The sequence below is a fragment of the Triturus cristatus genome, chromosome 3_1 (genome assembly GCF_964204655.1).
Source record: "Triturus cristatus chromosome 3_1, aTriCri1.1, whole genome shotgun sequence".
Taxonomy (NCBI): domain Eukaryota; kingdom Metazoa; phylum Chordata; class Amphibia; order Caudata; family Salamandridae; genus Triturus; species Triturus cristatus.
This window is the reverse complement of record NC_140583.1, coordinates 886,433,440-886,457,710: the sequence shown is the minus strand read 5'-3', so window position 1 is coordinate 886,457,710 and position 24,271 is coordinate 886,433,440.

Below are 24,271 nucleotides of genomic sequence, written 5' to 3'. Positions count from 1 at the left end.
TATATATATATATATATATATATATATATATGTATATATTACCTACTAGCGGTCGCCAGTAGGTAGTTATGGTTAGGACCAAGTTTCCATAAGAAGAACATTTTTTGTTTTGCTTATAACTTTGGCGTCGTTTGATGAATCTTCATAACGTTTTCCAAACTAATTCTTTGTTCATATCAGCTCATATGTTAAAAATTTGGGGGTGATTCGTCAAGGGGGGCCGAGAAAAAAGGGGGTCCAAAAATGTGTTTTCTCCATGTTAATTTCCATAGGAAGCCTTAGACAAGGCTACAGGTCGAACGGGTGAACGGAATTACCCCAAATTTGGCAGGGATAAGGGTCTTGGTCTAGAAAGCACGCTTTTGTTTATTTGGTGGAAATCCGTTCAGTAGTTTTGGAGAAATATCAAAATTTACAGATATCGATTTTTGGGAATTCTGCCTTCTGATTGGCTGAGGGGTTACGAGCACAAGCTTGCTGCTTATTGGCTGCGAGCGGTGCGAGCGGTTGCAACTAGGAAGTGTTGGCAGTCATTTTGTGATTCCGTTGAAGCGAGTAAGGGGAAAAAAGGGTGAAAAGATTAGGAACGAGGAGGGTAGGAGCACTGTGAGGTCTGTGGGGTGGTTAGGGTGTCATACACAGGGAGTGTGAAGCGATGTATTCACCCCTACCAGTGTGAAAGTGCTGTTTTGCCCAGAGTGAGATGTTGCTGAGGTGAGGTGCCGGTACACTCGGGGTTGAAACTGTGAGCTGATTGCTGTAAACTGATGTGCTCCTGGTGCTGTAGCATACTGGCCGCTGTAGCATAGCTGTGCAAGTGGTGTTAGTATGGGTTTAGACTATAGCGCTGTGAGCTCTGTGGGGTGGTTAGGGTGTCCTAACGAGGGAGTGGGAAGCAAAGTATTCACCCCTAGCAGTGTGAAGTGCTGTTTTGCCCAGAGTGAGATGGTGCTGAGGTGAGGTGCCGGTACACTCGGAGATGAAACCGTGAGCTGATTGCTGTAAACTGATGTGCTCTGGGCGCTCTACCATACTGGCCGCTGCAGCATAGCTGTGCAAGTGGTGTTAGTATGGGTTTAGACTATAGCGGGAGTGGGAAGCAAACTAATCACCCCTACGGGTCTGAAGACTCAAATGGAGTGTTTTAGCAAGCAGGAATAAAGAAATAATCATGAAGAATATAATGCAGAAGGTTGCAATGCCACAGAAGACAAATGGTGAAATCCGGTGTGTTTAAGAAAGTGGCTGTGTGGGATAAAGCGATGGAGTCTGCAAGTTATATAAAAAGTGTATTTATTTAGGTGCCATAAATGGAACCACTGGTGCAAGAGCTAAGGCATCCAGCTGAGGCAAACTCCAATCGCTTCTGCTGTATTCAAATCTAAGCTCCTGCATCAGTAAATTCCACATTACATGTTACAGTTCCATGTGACATAAACAATACCTATTAGACATGAATGACTTTAAATTGTAGAATGAAAATAAAGGTAGGATAGGATTACCACACTGTGCCAACCAGTTCCTAAACAATGCCGTGTGTTTTGAGTTTGAACGCCAGCTCGTGAGCAGAGGCTGAGGATGAGCTAATTTGTATGAAAGGGCTTCGTGGGTAACAGGCAGGCAGAGAGACGTGTGTACAAAGAATAGATATGGTTTCAAAATGGATGTTGGGGTTAGGCTAATTTAGCAAGTAAATAGCGTATTTGTATAGGCCATACATCATCCATCCCTGGTTAGTGTGGAGACGTAAGGGCCAATAATGAAAACACAGTTCAAATGCCTAAGCATACTTAGAAATGTATTATATGAAAATAGTTCAATTGAAGTGTATTAAAAAAAATTATAGGATAAAGTCAAAAAAGTTGGAAAAAATCAATCCAAGAATAAAGTGAATTGCTTACAAGTCTTGAAGATTGCAGTCCGGATGTTCTTCAGCGGCTTGAGATGCGTAATGTTCCCAGAGGCAATTGTTCCCATCGTGTGAGAAAAGCGAAGCGATCCAATTCATACCGTCGAAGGGACAGTAATGTTCCTCGAATGTTGGAGCGGCAATTTGAATTGGCAGGCAATCTGCGATGTTGTCAAAGGTCGCACGTTGCAGGAGATCTTTCACGGCTGCACAGAAATCCCATTCCGCCAGGATACCTTTTTGCGCTGCATCCGCCATTGCTCCACTGCCCGAACAATCAATTTCATGGTTTTCAAGATACTCCATTACCTGCTGGATATCGGGAGCGTTTGCTGGGATGTTGGCAAGGCATAGATCCATTCGCCAGTCGATTGGGCAAGTTATGCAATAAAAAGATGGTTGCACGCAGATTGTATATGTGTAAAAAAATGTCATGTTGTAGCTGGCTACGATAATAGATAGAGGCAGGCAGCCGAAAAGTTGTTCCATTTTTTCACGGTATTGATGTAGCTTTGCTTAGAGGCATATTCTGTCGAACATGCTTGTTACCACAGGGAGCGCAACCATTTTTAACAAGCTAAAATAGTAGTAGGATGGCCGCAAACAGCGAGAATTATGGGCACTGTTCCTGTTATTCCAGAGATGATGGAATGAATGAAGTCTGCTATTAGACTAAAAACAGTTTGAAAGTCTGTCAGAAGGCCGGAGGAGACAGTGTTAAAAAAGTGTGCCAGACCTTAAATGTCAGATGTGTTGAAAATTGTGTAACAATTCACAAAGTGTAATAGCAGGTTTGTATTTAAAAGGGAGTGTATTTCACTTAAAGTTGATGCTATCTGCAGTCGATAAATTACTTTTGGAGAAGTGAGGAACACTTCTGTTTGAAACAAAAGCGCTTTCAGTTTGCACCGTTTAATAAAATCTGTTTTCAAAGTAGGTATTGAAGGCCAAGTGAACTTTGGGAGTTACTTTGTGTGGGTGGGATTAGAGATTGCCAGAGAAAGTTATCCTGTTTGAAACAGTAGGGACATACGGTATGCCAGCTCACATTGCGTAGCAGTCCATGTTATTAAGAAGCAGATAACTGCCATTAGAAAGCTGTGTGAATGTTGGTCTGATTGTGGGAGTTGGCGTGCTTTTAAGAAAGCACGCAGAATTGGGGGCTATAAGCTTAGAAGTGTTGTGCAGTTGGACATTCTTGCATAGTAATGAATGACTGCCATTGTGGTCCCACTTTTCATCTGTGAGAAAAACTTCGGTATCCTCTTTAAGACAGCGATATGTAAATGGGAGAAACCACTGCTCGTATATAAACGTGCTACCTTATATAATCACATACAACATGACAAACAACATGTACACCTAGCAGACACGACACTACGTACTGTGGGAACCATGGCAAGCCATATACACAAACCAAACATTGCACCTCTGCCACACAATGCATAATGAGGGGAGAGACTTGAGGATGCAGAGCACAGACATGTACATGTGAAGAGTCAAGTCAAGTCAAAAAGTTTTATTTCGATAAAAATTGTATCATAAAAGCATTGACAAACAAACATGAAAGGTACAATTTATCGAAAAGGGAGCATATAAAACAAATGTTAATATCTGGGGATGGACTAACCATCTAATTGCTTTACACCAGCCTAAAATAAATTGCAATGTTAGGGACTTCCATTAGTAATAAATTTAAAATATGATCATAATAAATAATTAATAAATATCAAATATCATTAAAAAAAGAACTAGAGATATCCCAAAAGCTTTTGTACAGTAAAATCAAGGTTAAAAAAGTTGAACAGGATCATGTAATGAGACGAAGGAGTTTGCTTCTAATGATCCATGACCACCCCAGAAATTTAGCCACACCACAGACCAGCACTAAGCTAGTATCAGATCGTAATATTCTTAGTGCCACACGGTAGTTTGATGTGCCCAGCATTCAGCAAACGGGGCCCAGCCATCTACTTCTTGGATTTTTGTAAGCTGGGCATTCAAACATAATGTGTGCCGTGCTTTCCACCTTCCCCCTGCAACTCGGGCAAGTATCCAGGGTCTGGTGGGGAGGCTTCCATTTGCTAGTGAACTCTCGGGTTGGAAGTGTCTCAAGTCTAAATTGAAGATACCATGACCTATCCCTTGGTTTCTGTACAAAGTCTAGGTAGGACTCGAAGCTAACAGCTTGTTTGTGAGTATAAAAAGCTTTGGTTAACCTACCCATGTTGGTGTTGCTAAGCTCCTGACAGTCGATCCATGCCCAATAGGCTCTTTTAAGGTCTACCTTGCTCAGGGGTGCCCCATACTCCCAAGCTTCTCTAAAACCTAGCAAATTAAGAGACTTCTTGATGTTACAGAGCCAACTTACTCTATGAGAGCCCAGAGAGTTCATTACTTCTCTTAGGCCCTCGGCATATTTTGCTAACTCCGAAGTGCGCCAAAGGCGAGCCCAAAATAGCAGAGGGCGTAGCCTTGCCATGTCCTTAATCGAACGCCTACCCAAGTCGCTTAAAAGGGGTTTTAGTGGAGTACTCCTAGGAAGTGAAACCAGTTCTCTCAAAAATTTATTCTCGGACCTGGAAATTTCATCGAGATTATCGTAGCCCCAAAGTTCGGCTCCATACAGTGCCGACCCAACTGCTTTGGCCTGGTAGATCACTAACGCGGGAGCGATTGGCTTGCTCTGCGAGGAGCGATGTTCTTTTGCAATAGCCCCCGTGGCCCGTTTATGGTTTAGCAGCATCTTATCAATATGGGGTCTCCAGCTTAAACTGTCAGAAATTCTGATGCCGAGATAATCAAATAATTTTACGTACTCCAAAGGAGCTCCATCAAACGTGATGGCAACGTTGGGTGATCTGCGCGATTTAAAAGAGAGAAGCTTGGTCTTAAGGGTGTTAATGGTCAATCCTCTCAATTTGCAGAACAAGTGGAATCTATCCAGGAGCTTTTGTAACCCTACTGGTGTTTTAGATATTAAGAGGGTGTCGTCTGCAAAAAGGAGGGTAGGGACTCTTTCGCCTGCCAGGGCAGGGGCATCAGCTGGAATATCTTGCAAAAACTTCACCACCCCATTCACAAATAAGGAGAAGAGGGTGGGTGCCAATACACAGCCCTGGCGAACTCCTCTGTTAACTGGGATCTTTGCTGTTTTCTATGCCTGGGTTCCCCACCTCACCTGTGCATAGTTGCCCTCGTGGAGACGGACCAAAAGGTCGAGAACAGGGGGAGGTACACCCATGTCCTTCAAGACCAGCCAAAGGCGATCACGAGGGACCAGGTCGAAGGCAGTCTTCAGACCTATAAAAGCCAAATGAAGACTGCCCCTACCGATCAGGACCATATAGCAGAAGCAGCCTAAAGACCTGGTCGATCGTGCTCGTGTAAGGTCTGAATCCTGCCTGATAATGGGACAAGATGTTATTCTCATTGGCCCACAATAGGATACGCTCCAGCAGGACCCTGCCAACCACCTTCTGGCTAACGTCAATAAGACTTATTGGTCGGTAGTTGGCAGGGTCCTCCCTAGAACCCTTTTGGAATATTGGGATCACCTCAGCGCCTTTCCATGACTCAGGAATATGTGATCCCTTAAGAAATGCATTGAGCAGGATGGTAAAATATCCTGCCCAGTGTTTGGGGTCCGATCGGAACAGATCACCAGGAAGGCCATCGGGGCCAGAGGCCTTGGCTGGGACTATTTTGTTAATAGCAATCGTGACCTCCTCCTCCAAAAAAGGGTCATATCTCTCAAGAGTAAGGTCGGCCAATGCGGTGTAAGAAAAGGCCCGAGAGCTTTGAATATCTTCACCAGAATAGAGTTTTGAGAAATGGGCAAACCATTCCTGGTTTGTGATGTGATTTAAAATTATATCGGGGTCGGAACCTTTTGAATTTCTACAGAGATTCCAAAATGCAGTCCCGTCTCTAGCTAAGCTAGCAGCTTTCAAGGCCGACCAGTGAGTTTCCTCCCAGGCACACTTAGCTTTAGCCACAGCCTTTCTATAGTCTGATCTAGCAATTTGTACTTGATGACAATCCCTGTTTTTAACAGCGGTTATAAGATTTTTCTTTCTAATCCTGCATTCAGAACTATACCAGGAGCCAGAAGCTTTGTACCTATTGGGTTTGCAGGTGAAAGAGGGTGCCAAAAAAAGTGACCCTATCGACTCAACTGTGGCTGTGTGGATGATCCCAGCCCTTAAACTCCCGTCTGGTTCATCAAATGCTCTCTTGAGTTCGATAGTTTGTGCCAATAAAATCTCTTTTATTGTTATAAATGTTTGCTCATCACAGGAGATTGTTGGCCATTTGAGATATCTTTTGCAATTCGACGATATAACTTCTTTGGTGATCATGATAGGGCTAGGGCCAAAACTTGGAAGATCGGAGAACCATGGACTCTTCATTGTTTATGGATTATGGATTATGGTCACTGTCGATGGTTGGGACTATGACCAAATCCACTGCGTTTCGCCATAGTCTGCGATCAATCAAAATGTAGTCGATACGAGTTGGGCTAGATTTTCTGTTGAAAGTAAATGCTCCATGGGCATCAGAGGGGAGCCGACCATTGGCAGCTCTCAACCCAAATTCCAATGTTAAAGCATTCAGTTGGATTGCCACTTGCGTCCACTTCTTGACTGGAGGTATTACTAAAGGAGGTATACCCCGCCTGGCGTCTTCCTCCTCAACCTCTAATAAATCTTCAGAGGCAAGTGGCTCATAGGTACAATTCATATCACCTGCCACCAAAATTAATGAATTTGAAGGACAGGAGGAAAGCTCCTCTCCCAAGGTAGAAACGATCGATGACTTGGCACCACCTTTAGTGCCTCTTATATATACATTAAAGAGCTCAATAGTGGGCCCCCCTTTTGGCCATCTCATTGTTATGCGCATCACATCTGGTGATACGCTTTGTGTGTGACAGACTCTACAAGCAAGAGCGATGTTCACCCATATTATGAGGCCTCCTGAGGGGCGCCCTTGGGCGTTGTATACTGCTGGGACACAGTAGCAAGTATAGCCAGACTTGTACAGTGGTGTCAAGCTCCAGGTCTCTTGAAAAATACAAATATCGTGGGTTATGATATAATCATTCCAGTCTGGCAATACAAGCTTGTCTCTCAAACCGGCAATGTTCCATGAAATAATTTTGACGTTAGTATTTAACAGGTGTTAGTCAGTCAATGTGTTCCAAGGCGGATTGATCCTCTTTCCGTAAGTCAGATGGCACACCCCTCGTCCTAGTTGGCTTGGGGAGGGTAAGGGGAAAGCGTCTAAATTGGATAGAGGATGAATCTGGAGAAGACGATCTATATTCAAGGGCTAGAAGATCATTGGCTAATAAATAGTTAGCCAAGGTGAGCTCAATGGTGTCCGTAGGGTTGCCGTCCGTTCTTCGTCTATGGACCCTAATTAGGTCATCTCTAATAAGGGATCGGCAACCTCTGACATGTCGAATCCAGTGAGTAACCTTATTTTTTAAGGAATCTTCATCCTCATAACCATCAACCTTAGGGACACCAACCATGAAAACCATGGGCTTGTTGGCAATCGATGGAGTTTGGGCTTTATGGGATGAAAAATGTGAGGAAGGGACAAGGGTTCTATGAGGAGAATTCAGCTGCCTAATATTGGTATGGGAGCTTAAGATTGCACAGGGCTTCTTAGTGGTATTGCCGAGAATACTCCCAGCTCTAGATGTTGGGTTTGAGTCCTTCCTGCCATGTGGAGATAGGGTTGCCAATGAAATCAAATTAGCAGTGTGGGTTCGGTTGGGTGGTTGAGTTGGGATGAGAGGTATTTATGGAAAAGGAGTAGCAAGAGAAGAATTTGATAGGTGCGGGTTTGGCTTTTGGACAATCGACAACAACTCCAGTACCAGATTCTTTAAATCACTGATTTCTTGTCTTAAGGACTTGATAGTTTCAGTGATTTGCCCTGCACCTAATAACACCCCTCCTGACTGCTCTTGGTGCACCCCTGCCCCCTCTATCACAGCCCTATTTCGATTGTCTGGTCCAATACGTAGATCTGGTGTTACAGAAATATCAATAATATCAGTATTATCAGCATTATCGGCCAATACCTCAAATCGATTATTACAAACAATAACAGTTGGGTCGAGAGGTACAGAATTGACGACAGCCACAGTAAGGCTTTGTTCATCTGCATTTAACATGGAGTTGTCTATGTTACTCTGCCAATCATCCCTTTCGGTTAGTTGATTATGAGAAAACTTTTTACTAAACATTTGGGGAATGGTAACAGCACCGGATCGAATTTTTCTTAAAGACACGTTCTCCGAAGGGGATGTGAGCATGAAATTTGGGGCTGAGTCAAGAATAGTAACATAGTATTCAACCAGTGTCTCTATACGATCCAGGGTGGCAGGTGGAGTTGATTTCTTGGAGATCTTCCTGGCCTTTTTCCTTTTGGCCGCCCCACCGATGTTACATACAACCCTCCCGTTGGCGTCCCACAGTTTCCTTTTAGCCATCGTGGGTCACACACTAAATAAAGTTTAAGATGGCAGCAGAACTATAGACAGACCAACCGGTAAGAGCTGAAACACACTGGTAAATATAATAGCCCTCAGATGTAATAACACAGTACCTTAGTCTGGTTCCAGCAAAGCTGTAAGAATCGGCTACAATTTATGGATGGAAGAGAGTTGGCCCAGCCCGGCCTCCTCTAGCCCCTGACGGCCACAGACGGCCCGCCCTTTGCCCGGGCTTAGCCCGGCGCCACCTGCGTGCGTCCCGCGACGCAGAGTGAGCCTCTCGTTTTTCTGCGCCTCCGGACGCGATGGTGGGCGGAAGTGAGGTGATACCGCTAGGCAACCTGGGAGCTGTAGTCTCCCCCAACTGCGGCCAGAGGTCTCAGTCGGCGGCAGAGGAGATCCACAGCGTTGCCGTCCCAGGTGCGACTGTCGGAGCCCAGGTAGGTACGAGCTTCCAATCTGACCTCGCTGAGTTTGACAAATGCCCCCGCTCCACCGAGGGAGCCTCTCCTTTTTCTGCGCCTCCGGGCGCGATGGTGGGCGGAAGTGAGGTGATACCGCTAGGCAACCTGGGATCTGTAGTCTGCCCCAACTGCGGCCAGAGGTCTCAGTCGGCAGCAGAGGAGATCCACAGCGTTGCCGTCCCAGGTGCGACTATCGGAGCGCAGGTAGGTACGAGCTCCCAATCTGACCTTGCTGAGTTTGACAAATGCCCCCACTCCACCGAGGGAGCCTCTCCTTTTTCTGCGCCTCTGGGCCCGATGGTGAACGGAAGTGAGGTGATACCGCTAGGCAACCTGGGAGCTGTAGTCTCCCCCAACTGCAGCCAGAGGTCTCAGTTGGCGGCAGAGGAGATCCACAGCGTTGCCGTCCCAGGTGCGACTGTCGGAGCCCAGGTAGGTACGAGCTCCCAATCTGACCTCGCTGAGTTTGACAAATGCCCCCGCTCCACCGAGGGAGCCTCTCTATTTTCTGCGCCTCCGGGCGCGATGGTGGGCGGAAGTGAGGTGATACCGCTAGGCAACCTGGGAGCTGTAGTCTCCCCCAACTGCGGCCAGAGGTCTCAGTCAGCGGCAGAGGAGATCCACAGCATTGCCGTTCCAGGTGCGACTGTCGGAGCCCAGGTAGGTACGAGCTCCCAATCTGACCTCGCTGAGTTTGACAAATGCCCCCACTCCACCGAGGGAGCCTCTCCTTTTTCTGCGCCTCTGGGCGCGATGGTGGGCGGAAGTGAGGTGATACCGCTAGGCAACCTGGGAGCTGTAGTCTCCCCCAACTGCGGCTAGAGGTCTCAGTTGGCGGCAGAGGAGATCCACAGCGTTGCCGTTCCAGGTGCGACTGTCGGAGCCCAGGTAGGTACGAGCTCCCAATCTGACCTCGCTGAGTGTGACAAATGCCCCCACTCCACCGAGGGAGCCTCTCTATTTTCTGCGCCTCCGGGCGTGATGGTGGGCGGAAGTGTGGTGATACCGCTAGGCAACCTGGGAGCTGTAGTCTCCCCCAACTGCGGCCAGAGGTCTCAGTCAGCGGCAGAGGAGATCCACAGCATTGCCGTTCCAGGTGCGACTGTCGGAGCCCAGGTAGGTACGAGCTCCCAATCTGACCTCGCTGAGTTTGACAAATGCCCCCGCTCCACCGAGGGAGCCGCTCCTTTTTCTGTGCCTCCGGGCGCGATGGTGGGCGGAAGTGAGGTGATACCGCTAGGCAACCTGGGAGCTGTAGTCTACCCCAACTGCGGCCAGAGGTCTCAGTCGGCGGCAGAGGAGATCCACAGCGTTGCCGTCCCAGGTGCGACTGTCGGAGCCCAGGTAGGTACGAGCTCCCAATCTGACCTCGCTGAGTTTGACAAATGCCCCCGCTCCACCGAGGGAGCCTCTCTATTTTCTGCGCCTCCGGGCGCGATGGTGGGCAGAAGTGAGGTGATACCGCTAGGCAGCCTGGGAGCTGTAGTCTCCCCCAACTGCGGCCAGAGGTCTCAGTCAGCAGCAGAGGAGATCCACAGCATTGCCGTTCCAGGTGCGACTGTCGGAGCCCAGGTAGGTACGAGCTCCCAATCTGACCTCGCTGAGTTTGACAAATGCCCCCACTCCACCGAGGGAGCCTCTCCTTTTTCTGCGCCTCTGGGCGCGATGGTGGGCGGAAGTGAGGTGATACCGCTAGGCAACCTGGGAGCTGTAGTCTCCCCCAACTGTGGCTAGAGGTCTCAGTTGGCGGCAGAGGAGATCCACAGCGTTGCCATCCCAGGTGCGACTGTCGGAGCCCAGGTAGGTACGAGCTCCCAATCTGACCTCGCTGAGTGTGACAAATGCCCCCCCTCCACCGAGGGAGCCTCTCTATTTTCTGCGCCTCCGGGCGTGATGGTGGGCGGAAGTGAGGTGATACCGCTAGGCAACCTGGGAGCTGTAGTCTCCCCCAACTGCGGCCAGAGGTCTCAGTCAGCGGCAGAGGAGATCCACAGCATTGCCGTTCCAGGTGCGACTGTCGGAGCCCAGGTAGGTACGAGCTCCCAATCTGACCTCGCTGAGTTTGACAAATGTCCCCGCTCCACCGAGGGAGCCGCTCCTTTTTCTGCGCCTCCGGGCGCGATGGTGGGCGGAAGTGAGGTGATACCGCTAGGCAACCTGGGAGCTGTAGTCTACCCCAACTGCGGCCAGAGGTCTCAGTCGACGGCAGAGGAGATCCACAGCGTTGCCGTCCCAGGTGCGACTGTCGGAGCCCAGGTAGGTACGAGCTCCCAATCTGACCTCGCTGAGTTTGACAAATGCCCCCGCTCCACCGAGGGAGCCTCTCCTTTTTCTGCGCCTCCGGGCGCGATGGTGGGCGGAAGTGAGGTGATACCACTAGGCAACCTGGGAGCTGTAGTCTCCCCCAACTGCGGCCAGAGGTCTCAGTCAGCGGCAGAGGAGATCCACAGCGTTGCCGTCCCAGGTGCGACTGTCGGAGCCCAGGTAGGTACGAGCTTCCAAACTGACCTCGCTGAGTTTGACAAATGCCCCCGCTCCACCGAGGGAGCCTCTCCTTTTTCTGCGCCTCCGGGCGCGATGGTGGGCGGAAGTGAGGTGATACCGCTAGGCAACCTGGGAGCTGTAGCCTCCCCCAACTGTGGCCAGAGGTCTCAGTCGGCAGCAGAGGAGATCCACAGCGTTGCCGTCCCAGGTGCGACTGTCGGAGCCCAGGTAGGTACGAGCTCCCAATCTGACCTCGCTGAGTTTGACAAATGCCCCTGCTCCACCGAGGGAGCCTCTCCTTTTTCTGCGCCTCCGGGCGCGATGGTGGGCGGAAGTGAGGTGATACCGCTAGGCAACCTGGGAGCTGTAGTCTCCCCCAACTGCGGCCAGAAGTCTCAGTCGGCGGCAGAGGAGATCCACAGCGTTGCCGTCCCAGGTGCGACTGTCGGAGCCCAGGTAGGTACGAGCTCCCAATCTGACCTCGCTGAGTTTGAAGATACGCTGATGGTCTATTGAGTGAAGTGGACAGTGGACGTAACCGTGATATTACAGTCAGTAGGGAAGATTACGAAAACATGGCGCATATGTGCCCCCTCGCCCCGCAAATCTTTAGCGTAGTGGGCTGGCTCAGCGTGCGCAAGGCTAGCGTAGGTGTGTGAATAAAAGGCATGTTTCTATGGGTGTGGTTCTCTTCCGGAATGGCAAACATGTCTGTCAGGTCTGCGCAGCTTACACTGCCACGAGGCTGACGCTGTGAGCGAAGGTGGCTGCGGGAATAATGCTCTCAGCCTGCTGGTACCCAGAAACCATCATAGCCGCTGCAAAGCACATATGCCCCACAGTTCACCTTTCGACACTGCTGTATGTGAAAGAGGGCCCACCACGTGCCGGTGGAAGCTTTTGGGCCGAGGTCTGCGAGCTAGGAAGGCTCCTAAGATCAACGCTGGCTACCGCGACACAGGCAGACAGCGCCCAGCCTGAGGCCCAGGACATTGGAGTGCTATGTATACTACTAACACAGTAGTCCAACAGGTACCAACAGTGGAACGGTGTCTTGATCCCACAATGGACGATGTTAGAACTACATCTGAGAGTGGAGATGAAGGTACTCCCTTCGACCAGGTGCAAGCAACTCAAGGTCCCAACAGTGGAACGGTGACTTGATCCCAGAATGGACGATGTGCGATATTATCTGCTGCTGGGTTTTCAGAGAACTCCCTCCGTTGAGGTGCATCAGACTCTGTGCTTCCATAGCTAAGTGCTGCACATAATCATTGGGCTTGGCTGACTGCAGTGGGTGGAGTACACCATGGTGGAGTACACCATGGTACAGCAGGTCAGAACAGTGGAACGGGATGTTGATCCCAGAATGGACGATGTTAGAACTGCATCTGAGAGTGCAGATAAAGGTACTCCCTTCGACCAGGTGTAACCAACTCTAGGTCCCAACAGTGGAACGGTGTCTTGATCCTAAAATGGACGATGTACGATACTGCGTGCTGCTTGGTTTTCACAGAACTCCCTCCGTTGTGGTGCATCAGACTCTGTGCTTCCGTAGCTAAGTGCTGCACATGATGGGTTTGGCTGACTGCAGTCGGTGGAGTACACTGCGGTACAGCAGATCTGAACAGTGAAACGGGGTCTTGATTGCACAATGGACGATGTATCAGATCTGAACAGTGAAACGGGGTCTTGATTGCACAATGGACAATGTTAGAACTGTATGTGAGAGTGGAGATGAAGGTACGCCCTTCGACCAGGTGCAACCAACTCTATGTCCCAACAATGTAACAGTGTCTTGATCCCAAATTGGACGATGTCCGATATTACCTGCTGCTTGTTGTTTTTGACAAAACTCCCTCCATTGAGGTGCATCGGACTCTGTGCTTCCGTAGCTAACTGCTGCACATGATTATTGTGCTTGGTTGACACCAGTCGGTGGAGTACACCGCGGTTCAGCAGGTCGGAACAGTGAAACGGGGTCTTAATTTTGTGATTGAGGATATCAGAAGTTAAAGTTTGTGATGATTTGTGTGTACCCCCTCCGATCAGGTGCAACCAACTCCGTGCTTCCAACGGCACGTGGTTGTGAGGCGTTAATGACCACTGCCTCTGGCCTACACTGCGGTCAGCAGGGCTCACAATTCAGATCGAGTGGTGATTGTTTAATTACAGAATCCAGTAGGCAACTAACTACAACGTCTATTGAAATATACACAATAGCCTTTTAGTATACTTGGTTCAAGGACTTTTTAAAGATGACTTATAGGTCTAGTACAATGACCAAATTCTTCTTGGTAGTGGTAAAGAACACTGAATAACAGTGGACAGCAGAGATCGCAATTCGAATTGTTTTGATTTATTTATTGCAGAGTTTTGTGCAATTTATGTTGTTGTATTTTGTGAAGAGGAAGTGAGAAAAAGTATTCATGGAAGACTGTGCTCACTACTGCCTTCAATTTACACTGCACACAGCAGTGTTCACAATTCAGATTGAGTCGCTATTGTAGATGACGCAGTCCTGTAGGCAAAAGACATTGCTCCAGTGCGCTCTGTCCACACCACACATACGCATCATCGCTGGGTCCACACACGGTTTGTCTTGCTTTGCGTACTGCAAACAGGACAGCTCAAGTGAACGCCACGTGGCTGTGGGCCCTTGCTGACTGCTGTCTGGCCTACACTGCAGACAGCAGTGTTTACAATTCAGATAGAGTCGCTATTGTAGATGACGCTGTCCTGTAGGCAAAAGACGTTGCTCCAGTGCGCTCAGTCCGCACCACGCATACGCATCATCACAGCATCCGCACACGGTTTTAGTTGCTTCGCGTATGGCTAACAGGACAGCTCAAGTCAACGCCACGTGGCTGTGGGCCCTTGCTTACCGCTCTCTGGCCTACACTGCAGACAGCAGTGTTTTTTTTGTTCTAATATCTTTATTAGTTTGAGAGAAGAAATATAAACAATTAAAATACCATAATAAGCAATACAACCAAAAAGAGAGTTACACAATAAATAAATAGATAAATAAGCATTCATCAGTATAGATATAAAGAATGTCATATATATCACCCACATATCATTTAATATGATGGAAGAAGCAATAAAGAAGCAATACGAGAGAATCAGTTGTATCACTTGTATAAATCAATCAGCAAGATAAACAGAGAAAGGAAGAAAAAAAAGAGAGAAGAAAGTATCGAGGAAGAGAAAGAGAAGTAAAAATAAAGCAAACATAAGAGAGAGATCGAGACCCCTGCTACAATAGGGAGGGTGAGTTAAAGAGAAGACACAAAGGGATATTGCGCCACCAGGCCTTGAAAGGCTAAGTTCATATATCTATCAAGAGATCTCCAGACCCCACTAGAAACAAAGGGTGTATAGTGTTTCCCCTCCACAGAAGTATGAGCCCCTCAGAGAAAAGATACCCAAGCCCACCATGTATGATAGGGTATGGACCCAAAGGATTTCCATTCTGTTAATATAATCTTGACCGCAATTGACAGCAACAAGTCTAGCAATTGCATATCAAGAGGATCCAAAGGCAATGGCGATGTTGTAGCCCATGGGCCCAACAAAATTAAAGGTAACAAGAGCTCAAATTGAATATTGAAAATTAATAGGAGATGTTTGTGAACCAGCTCCCAAAAGGTTTGGAGTAAAGAGCATTCAAAGAACATTTGTTGATATGTACCAGCAGCTAAATTACAACTCCAACAGAGATCGTTATCCTTGAGTTTGAGGGTATACATATGCCGACCTGAATGTGCTTTCACTCTGTGAAGAGGGCAAACATTTTGGATTATTGTAAAAGCCTTTCTAGTGATTTAGTCTTGTTGCAAGAAACCAAAATAGCTTATAAAGAAGCCTTATTGTTGCGGAAGGAGTGGGTACTTGATGTCTCTTGCTCTGAGGCCTCTGGCAAGAAGAATGGAGTGGTGACTCTGATTACCAGGAGTTCTGGGATGTCTATTGCTACTGCGGAGCATGACTCAGAGGGTAGGTGGTTGCTTACTCATCTATGTAATGGTTGGTTGGAAATCTATTTCATGAATATCTATGCACCTAATGGTGATGATCCGTCTTTTTGGCATATTGTCACTAAAAAGCTCTCAGAAATTCCTCAAAATGGCAAATTGATTGTTGCGGGGACTTTAATCTCCCAATGGACCCTATCTTAGAGAGACATTCTGCTTCTAAGTTTCGCCCTCCCAGGGCTCATAAACAGATGATTAATATGTGTTCCTTCTCTAGACTCACTAATGTGTGGAGGATGCATAATCCACCGGCCGCGAATTCACCTTTTTCTCTTCTCCACACTCTAGTTTTTCTCGCATTGACTATCTTCTGGTTCATTCAACACTCCTAAAGCATTCTACAAATCCTATCATTCATCCTATACTTGTTTCTGATCATGCAGCGGTCTCGTTCACGCTTCTGAATCTCACAGACAATAGAGAACCGCGTACTTGGCGCTTGAACATGCAGACAGCAGTGTTTACAATTCAGATCGAGTCGCTATTGCAGATGATGTAATGTTGTAGGCAACAGACATTGCTCCTAGTACGGCCCGCCCGCAGCATGCATTATCGCTGGCTGTGCACATGCTCAATGCTTTTGATGTGGCTATCTGAGTGCACTACACCTGATGGACCTTTTATGATAGAATTTTTTGTGCATTATTTCAGATCTACTGCCTGTATCTCAGTATACCACAAGTTATGGTTCTTTTACGATAGAATCTTTTCTGTATTATTTCACATCTAGTGTCCCTACCATACTGCAGCACAAACTATTGACCCTTTTATTATTGAATTTCTCTGTGTGATCCAATGATTACTGTTGTAGTTGATGCTAGCAGCAACCATTCCCTAAGGGCTGGTTTACACTCACCCCACACGCATCCAGCACAGACGTCACTGGATATGTGACCCTGGTAATAAAAAGTCGAGCGCACGTGCCTGTACCTACTTCCACTATCTATCTGTGTCCGTGTGTTCATTATCTATGCATGATACTGCCCTTGGGCCGTACCACATTACATTGTGCTGTGGACAGCGTATGCAACCATGTTACCTCTGGCAGTGGGGAAAAGTTCTGTTATGTAGCTTTTACATGCATGGCTATCACAGGTGGAAGGCTACTTTACAGAGCATGAACATTGATGAAGATGATGGTGGCATGTTGTGTGTAGTGTCAGATATGTGTATATAGCAAAACGTTTTCAAAAAGCTCTGTAAGCAGAAGAGGAGTCTCTCATCAAACGCTGTAGAGAGAATGACTAAAATGGGTGGGGTCCTCCAACTGTTACAATGGGAAATGTTATGAACCAATTAAATGCTTTTCTTTAAGGTCACATGGCAATCGTGCACCGAGCGCGCAAGGAGGCCGCATCCGACGCGAATTTGAGAAAATGTATTTACCATAGTATAAGTTTATTACAGTTAGAAATATATAAATGTTTCAAATATTTTAGATTATCGCTTGTTCTCATATACACTTTAAACTTATTTAGATATAGTTTTGAGATGAAAAAAAATGAGGGAATGGCGTTCCCGGCGCGACACCATACGTCTATGACGTAACACAGGGCCTGGCAGCGTGCAGTCATCGCATACGCAACACACAGCGGGCGTGACCCCATACGTACATGATGTAAAGCGCGGCTTGGTACTGCGTACCCATTGCATACCAAAGTAGCAGCTGGCACGACCACATACGTATATGATGTTACGCAGGACACGGTGCAACGAACCGGTCGGATACGAAATGCGCATCCTTTACGAGTTTAGCAATATGGCGGATAGGATTTGCGTGCTGATGGAGCTTGGTACACCAGTATGGAGACTTCAGTTTTCTTCCCCCCCCCCAAAAACTGATATACATACTTTTTTGGGGAAGATATAAAACATTACATATCTTTCAAATTTAAAAAAAAGGGATAATAGAGTTCCAAAATCTTACAAAAAAAATTAGAAAAAATATAGGTTTTATAAATATTAAAATATGAAACATTTAAATAACCTTTGAAATTCACTGAAAAAACCATAGGTTTCAGGAATGTTATAGTTAGTTGGACCTTTGACTCGAAATTCGCCCATTATAATTAGTTGAGCTAACTATAACTCTCGCGCCCGCAATGCACTGGTGATGACTTCACATATTACATCACTCATGACATGGTCAGTGACATCACCGATGACATCACTGATGACATCTCAAATGACATCCCTGATGACATCACTGATAACATCATCCACCTGATAATCTGATGCACATACTGATGGCCTAATATAAACTTTGATACACGCACTCTAAAATACAGACTACTATTTTTGAAACCATACACACAACAATGCCAGATACTACATACCACCCACTGTTTCCTAGGTCTACACTCACATCCACTCACTTACACATGCAGTTACTCATCAATACAGGACTATAATATGCACTCATACACCTATACATACAGTCACAGTCCGCCACTCATCCATAGAGTTACTCACACACCTAGTCAGTCATGCAAAGAATCAATCACATACCCATTTACTCATGTATACAGTTATACACACAACTGCGTTATTTATACACACACCACATCACTTATTTATGCCGATACTAACACATACTTACTGTCTTATACATTCACTGATACAAGCAGACACTCTTTTATACACCCACTCCTTCAAATAACTTACTCTCGCGTATTATCATTTATATACTCCAACACTCACATATACTGCCTTAAAAACATATGTAGTTACTCACACATATACCAGTGAGACATTCATTCACTCACCAACACACCCATACACACACTAACTCACCCATACAGCCCTTCCTAGATGTACTTTTGAATCCATACAACCAGTGAATCACCCATTCAGACATGTATGCACAGTCACACACCCCCCACCCACCCACACAGTCACTCAGGCATTCATACAGATACTCAAACAACAAATCAATAACCCAAATAGACACTCATGTAGCTACTCACCAACCCATGCAGCTGCTTATACACAACTGAGACACTAATACAGACTTTCACACAGTTTAGTCACTAACCCATACATTCAGTAACACATGTTCAATCACTCACTTATACAGTCAGTCATGCACCTACTAAATAATCCATTCAGGGACTTGTAAATTCACTCTTTCTTCAATACACCTTGGCATAGATATATATGAAAAATATTTAAACTTTACAGAAACACACATTCACTGGATGATGTCATCAGTGATGTCATAAGTGATGTCACTGACCATGTCACGAGTGATGTAATATGTGACAGTATCACCAGTGCATTGCGGGCGCACAAGTTATAGTTAGCTCAACTAAGTATAATGGCAAATTTCTCTGGTTTTATTCGAGTTGAATGTCCAACTAACTATAACGTCCCTGAAACCTATGGTTTTTTCAGTGAATTTCTAAGGTTTTTTAAATGATAATTCCTAACTATAACGTCTGTAAAACTATGTTTTTTTCAGTGAATATATATATATATATATATATATATATATATATATATATATAGAAGAGCGTCTTCTGTGTAGAAACTGCCTCCTCCAAAACGGAAGTCGCTTCTTTACGGGAGGACCCCACAGAAGCGGGTCCTATTAAATTCTGGCAATTCCTTCTAGGTCCTTAGGAAAAACGAAGCCGTGTGCGGTTCTTTAAATCCTTTAACCCCTTCTGTGCCCATGACGAGCTGGACTCGTCATGGGCCGCGGTTGCGCTGTTCCCATGACGAGTCCAGCTCGTCATGAACCCCGCCCGCTAATGGAACGCCCGGCACAGGGCGGGGAAAGGGCATGGCACACAAGGGGTTAAATCCTTTTATTCAGCCACTCTGCAGAGTGGCTGAATAAAAGGATTTAAAGAACCGCACATGGCTTTGTTTTTCCTTCTAAGGAACTAGAAGGAATTGCCAGAATATATATATATATATGTATATATATATATATATAGTACCTACTGGCGGTCGCCAGTAGGTAGTTATAGTTAGGACCACGTTTCCATAGGAAAACCTCAACATTCTATTTTGAATAACTTTGGCGCCGGTCGACGAATCCTCGCGAATTTCTCAAAATAGGTGGGGCGCTACGCTACGCTCCTACCCTGAAAGTCTCGGGGGGATCCGTCAAGCGGGGGCTGAGATAAAAGGGGGGTCCCAAAACGCGTTTTTCCCATGCATTTTTCCATAGGACCTTTAGAACGAGCTACAGCCCGAACGGCTGAACAGAATTACTCAAAATTTGGCAGAGAGGTAGTCCCTAGGTCAAGGAAGTGCCTTTTGTAGGTTTGGTGTAAATCTGTTCAGTAGATTCTGAGAAAATAGCCTTTAAATCAATATATATATCTGAGCCCGCTTACGGTACGCTTACCGTACGCTTACGGTAAGCGTACGGTGGCGTGCGCGAGCTCGATTCTGATTGGCTCTTAGATCTTAGTAAACATTCGAATCGGCCGAAACCAGGAAGCGGCGGCCGCCATTTTGTCTCTCGCACTGAGTGTTGTTTATCAAACATGATGGCCAAAAACATGTTACGGGGCTGTTTTGACAACTCCCTCCCACATAGTCATGTTGAGGGAGTCCACAAACATCCCCCAAGAGCAAAAACGGTTTTATTTTTTTTTCGCAATTTCGCGGGGTACGCTTACCGTACGCTTACGGTAAGCGTACGGTAAAAAAATAAAAATAAAAAAAACACTATCCACACTTACCCCACCCCCTGTGCTTTTGGTGGCCGAAGGCCACCAAATGTACCGGGCTTATTAATAGGTAAAAAAATCTAAATTTTGGCAACATGAAATTATAAAATCGAAATAAAAAAAACACTATCCACATTGACCCCACCCCCTGTGCTTTTGGTGGCCGAAGGCCACCAAATGTACAGGGCTTATTAAAGTTGATAAAAACCGTGCACGGAACGAACTGCGTTAAGTGGGCGCGCACGCCTCGAATGGCGTAAAGTAACTTAGCATTTAAAAAACCGTACAAATTCACTGAAAAAACCATAGGTTTCACACACGTTATAGTTAGGAATTAGCATTTAAAAAACCTTGCAAATTCACTGAAAAAACCATAGGTTTCACACATGTTATAGTTAGCGGAAATTTTACTGATAAAAAACCAGTGAAATTCCCCCGTTATAGTTAGTGCAGGCAACTATAACTCACGCGACCGCAATCTTCTGCTGATGACATATGTGTCTTTATGAAAAAAAAATATTTGTAATATATGTATAGCTAAAAATGTATGGAAGAAGACATGGGCATATAAGTGTCTAAATACAGTATTAGCATCAGCAGAGGATTGCGGTCGCGTGAGTTATAGTTGCCTGCACTAACTATAACGGGGGAATTTCACTGGTTTTTTATCAGTAAAATTTCCGCTAACTATAACATGTGTGAAACCTATGGTTTTTTCAGTGAATTTGCAAGGTTTTTTAAATGCTAATTCCTAACTATAACGTGTGTGAAACCTATGGTTTTTTCAGTGAATATATATATATATATATATATATATATATATATATATATATATATATATATATATATATATATATATATATATAAAACTATGGCTGGTCTCTTGGCCCACACTCTGCCCACAGACAGCACAAATATCAGACATCCACACTAAAAGGTGCGCGAGAAGTGGCAACGTCCAGCAGCATGGCTGAATTTGAACACAAGGGAGAGTGAATGGTTGGGAAGTTAGAAAGAGGCCCTTGGCATGTTAGTCATCATTATTACTCTACCATCAGCACTCGGGTATGTGATGACAACATCCCACTTTTGCACAAAATTCAGATTTAAAAAACCATTGTCAGAAACCAATGCAAAAAATACACTAAGTCCCAGTTGTATACCTGTCTACAGTGGATAAACGATCTAGGTCTCCAGAAAGTTTTTTTCGGATTTCTCACCCTTTCACACCACTATGGAATCTTTGATCAAAAGGGCACTACGAAGTTGTAACTTGAAGCCGATCTAACCTCACTAATTACAAAAAGTGTTTACCACAAATATCATGTTTATTGTACAGGCAGATCTTAGTAACTACAAAATGTTGAAAGGTCCAAAGAGAGTAAATCCACACGGAGGATTAGGTTTGGTTATATTGCTGTGTTGAAGTTCATACGAGCCTGGCACAATGGAGCACAAAGCTCACTGTGTCAGAGGTCAATGGAATCTTTAGATCGTATTTCGCTTACATGTAAAATGTTGCATTATTTAAGATTAAGACAGTCATTTGTGCATTTTCTGTTACCACGCTGCACTGCTAGAGTCAGAAAACGCATACCGATGGAAACAGTGAAGCTGTTAATAAATTATCATTGGATGCGGCCTTTGAACATTGGGATTGCTTTAGAAATATTATTGATGTTTGGATTAAAAGTGCTAAATTATGATATAGTGAGTTTATATGGTTTTAATTAACCGTAACCAAACTTTATTCTAATAATGGAATCAATACAGACAACTTTGCCTGGAACAATAAAAACGATTTAAATTTTTTCTTGCTCAATGCTGACGTTTCAAAACTCTCTAGTCTGTATGCCAAATTAATCGATGCGAAACAAGCTAAACTCTGCTAGTAAAGATGTGTGAAGTAAGGAGACACGCAGCAGGTAAGTTGAATCTTCTTTATTTGAAGAGTAGAAAAACCATACACCTTCAGCTTGCCAGTAGAGGCACCACTCTGACAGGGCAAGAGCATCCTAACATTCCAAAGCAGACAACCTGAAGATTCCAGGCTGGAACCACAGATGACAAGTATGGAGGGGTGGACCGGGGTGAACCAACTGGGACAGGATATAACACACCTCCCGCCTGAAGGAAAAGAGGAGTGATTAAGGGTGAAGGAGAGGACAGACCGAGAGAGAGAAAGAGAGAGAGAGAAAGAGGAGAAAAGCTCATAGAGGAAATGCTTGAGTGGGAGACCAGGACCAGGACACCAGAGGAAAACTCTACATAATGTAACTGTGACTATAAAACATCTATGAGCAAGAGGTCTTTCGCAGAAGACCACATCAGGATTGAAGAGAAAGGAACCATAACTAAAAAAACGACACCATTTTATAATCTTTGTGGCAGCATGGGGAATCCTTGGATCATTCCCCTCTTCTCCCCAGAACATGCTCCAACTGGGTATTGCTGGTACCAGAACCAATTTATTCACTAGGCTTCAAATGTTCTGGACACATGGTAATCCGATCCATATTCCACATTTTCCCATGTTCAAGAATCACCACATTATTCTTCACTTCCTTGATTTTCTCTGGAGCATAGAATTTGTCACCTTTGCTGCCTACCACATAGGGTTTTCTGACCAAGACCCATTGCCCCTGCTTGAAGGACCTGCATTTAGTATCCCACTTCTTATAGTACCTCTCTTTGTATAATTTTTGTTTAACCTCCACTCTCCTCCTAAACTCTTCGGGGTAAACAATGACCTCTGTGTTTTGCAATAGCCAATTGGGTGACAGCTTTGAACCTGACTTCCTTCCTCTCAAGAGTTCAAAAGGGGAATGCCCTATGGTGAGATTGGGTGTGGTATGGTACGGCCATAGCATGTCTCTGACAGCCGCCTCAATGGGTTTACCCGAAGCAACAGCTAATTGAATAGTCTCCTTTAACATTCTGCCACATTATATTAACAGTTTTTTATTCCATTCCAGAAGGATCTTAATTTAGGGCATGATCAAATTATTTAGTATAAACTACCCTCACCCTTAGCCAACGACAGAGGAATCGGAATCAGCCCTACCATTTATCTATAAATGAATACGAGTAGTATATCCTAAATAGGATCTTAATTTGACCACTCTGGGATATTAAGGGGTCTCCTTTCATTCAGCATCCTTCAGGTCTGAACCCCAGCTTGTCTAAGCCTTCCCAAAGCATAAGGCAATGGGTAACTATGAGGATCACTTTTCCCTGTACTTTCATATCAGCTGTCTTAATGATGGCATGAGACCTTATTAATATTTAGTGCAACTCTTTTTTCTCTCGGGTCAAGTTGGTATTAGAATAAAATAATGCTGTAATTTGTTTTCTGAAAAGATGGAAAATTCTGTCAGGATAGTTGTAAACATTAAAGTTTCTCTATTGCTTTTCGTACATATTGTAATCAACAAATTGCATGTAGAAAAACTATTACATGGAAGTCCTCAAAAAGCATTATACTGATTTCTGTGTGCGGGTTGGACCAAACGAATGCCATCTAATTCTGTCTCCCAAAATACCCAGCCTGAACTCCTGGTGGACAGAGAACATTGGATTGGATGGAGGTAAGCCCAATGGGTGTCAAATAAATCTATTTTCCTTTATTTGCATACCTTTCCACTTTGCCATTCGCTTTGGGACAGTATAAAGGCATGCGTACATGTGCAATGGACATATCCGTTAGAAACGCCTTCATTTCATCCAAAATAAACTGTACACCATTGTCCGTAATGATCGTGGATGGAATACCTTCTTTGGAAAACACTTCACTCTAAAAACTAGTTAGGGACTTTGTGTTGATCTTATTCACAAACTTGTGTGTAATCCAGTTGGAATATTAGTCAATCAGTACAAACAGGTACTTGTCCTGTGGTCCCATAGCATGGATTGGTCCAGCGATGTCCAGTCCCAACTTGTTCCACGGACTTGTGGGAACCTCCACTGGAAGAAGGGGAATGCTCCTCAGACTTTTAGATTTGTCTCTAAGGCTGCAGGGATGACAGTCACGCACCTTCTCCTCCATTAACTGATCCATGTAGGGAAATCAGTATTCCGATCTTAATCTTGCCTTACTTAGTCTTCTTCCCAAGTGTCCTTCATGAGTAAGATCTATAATGTGGTTCCGTAACCCACATGGTGGAACTATCTTTCCTGATTTG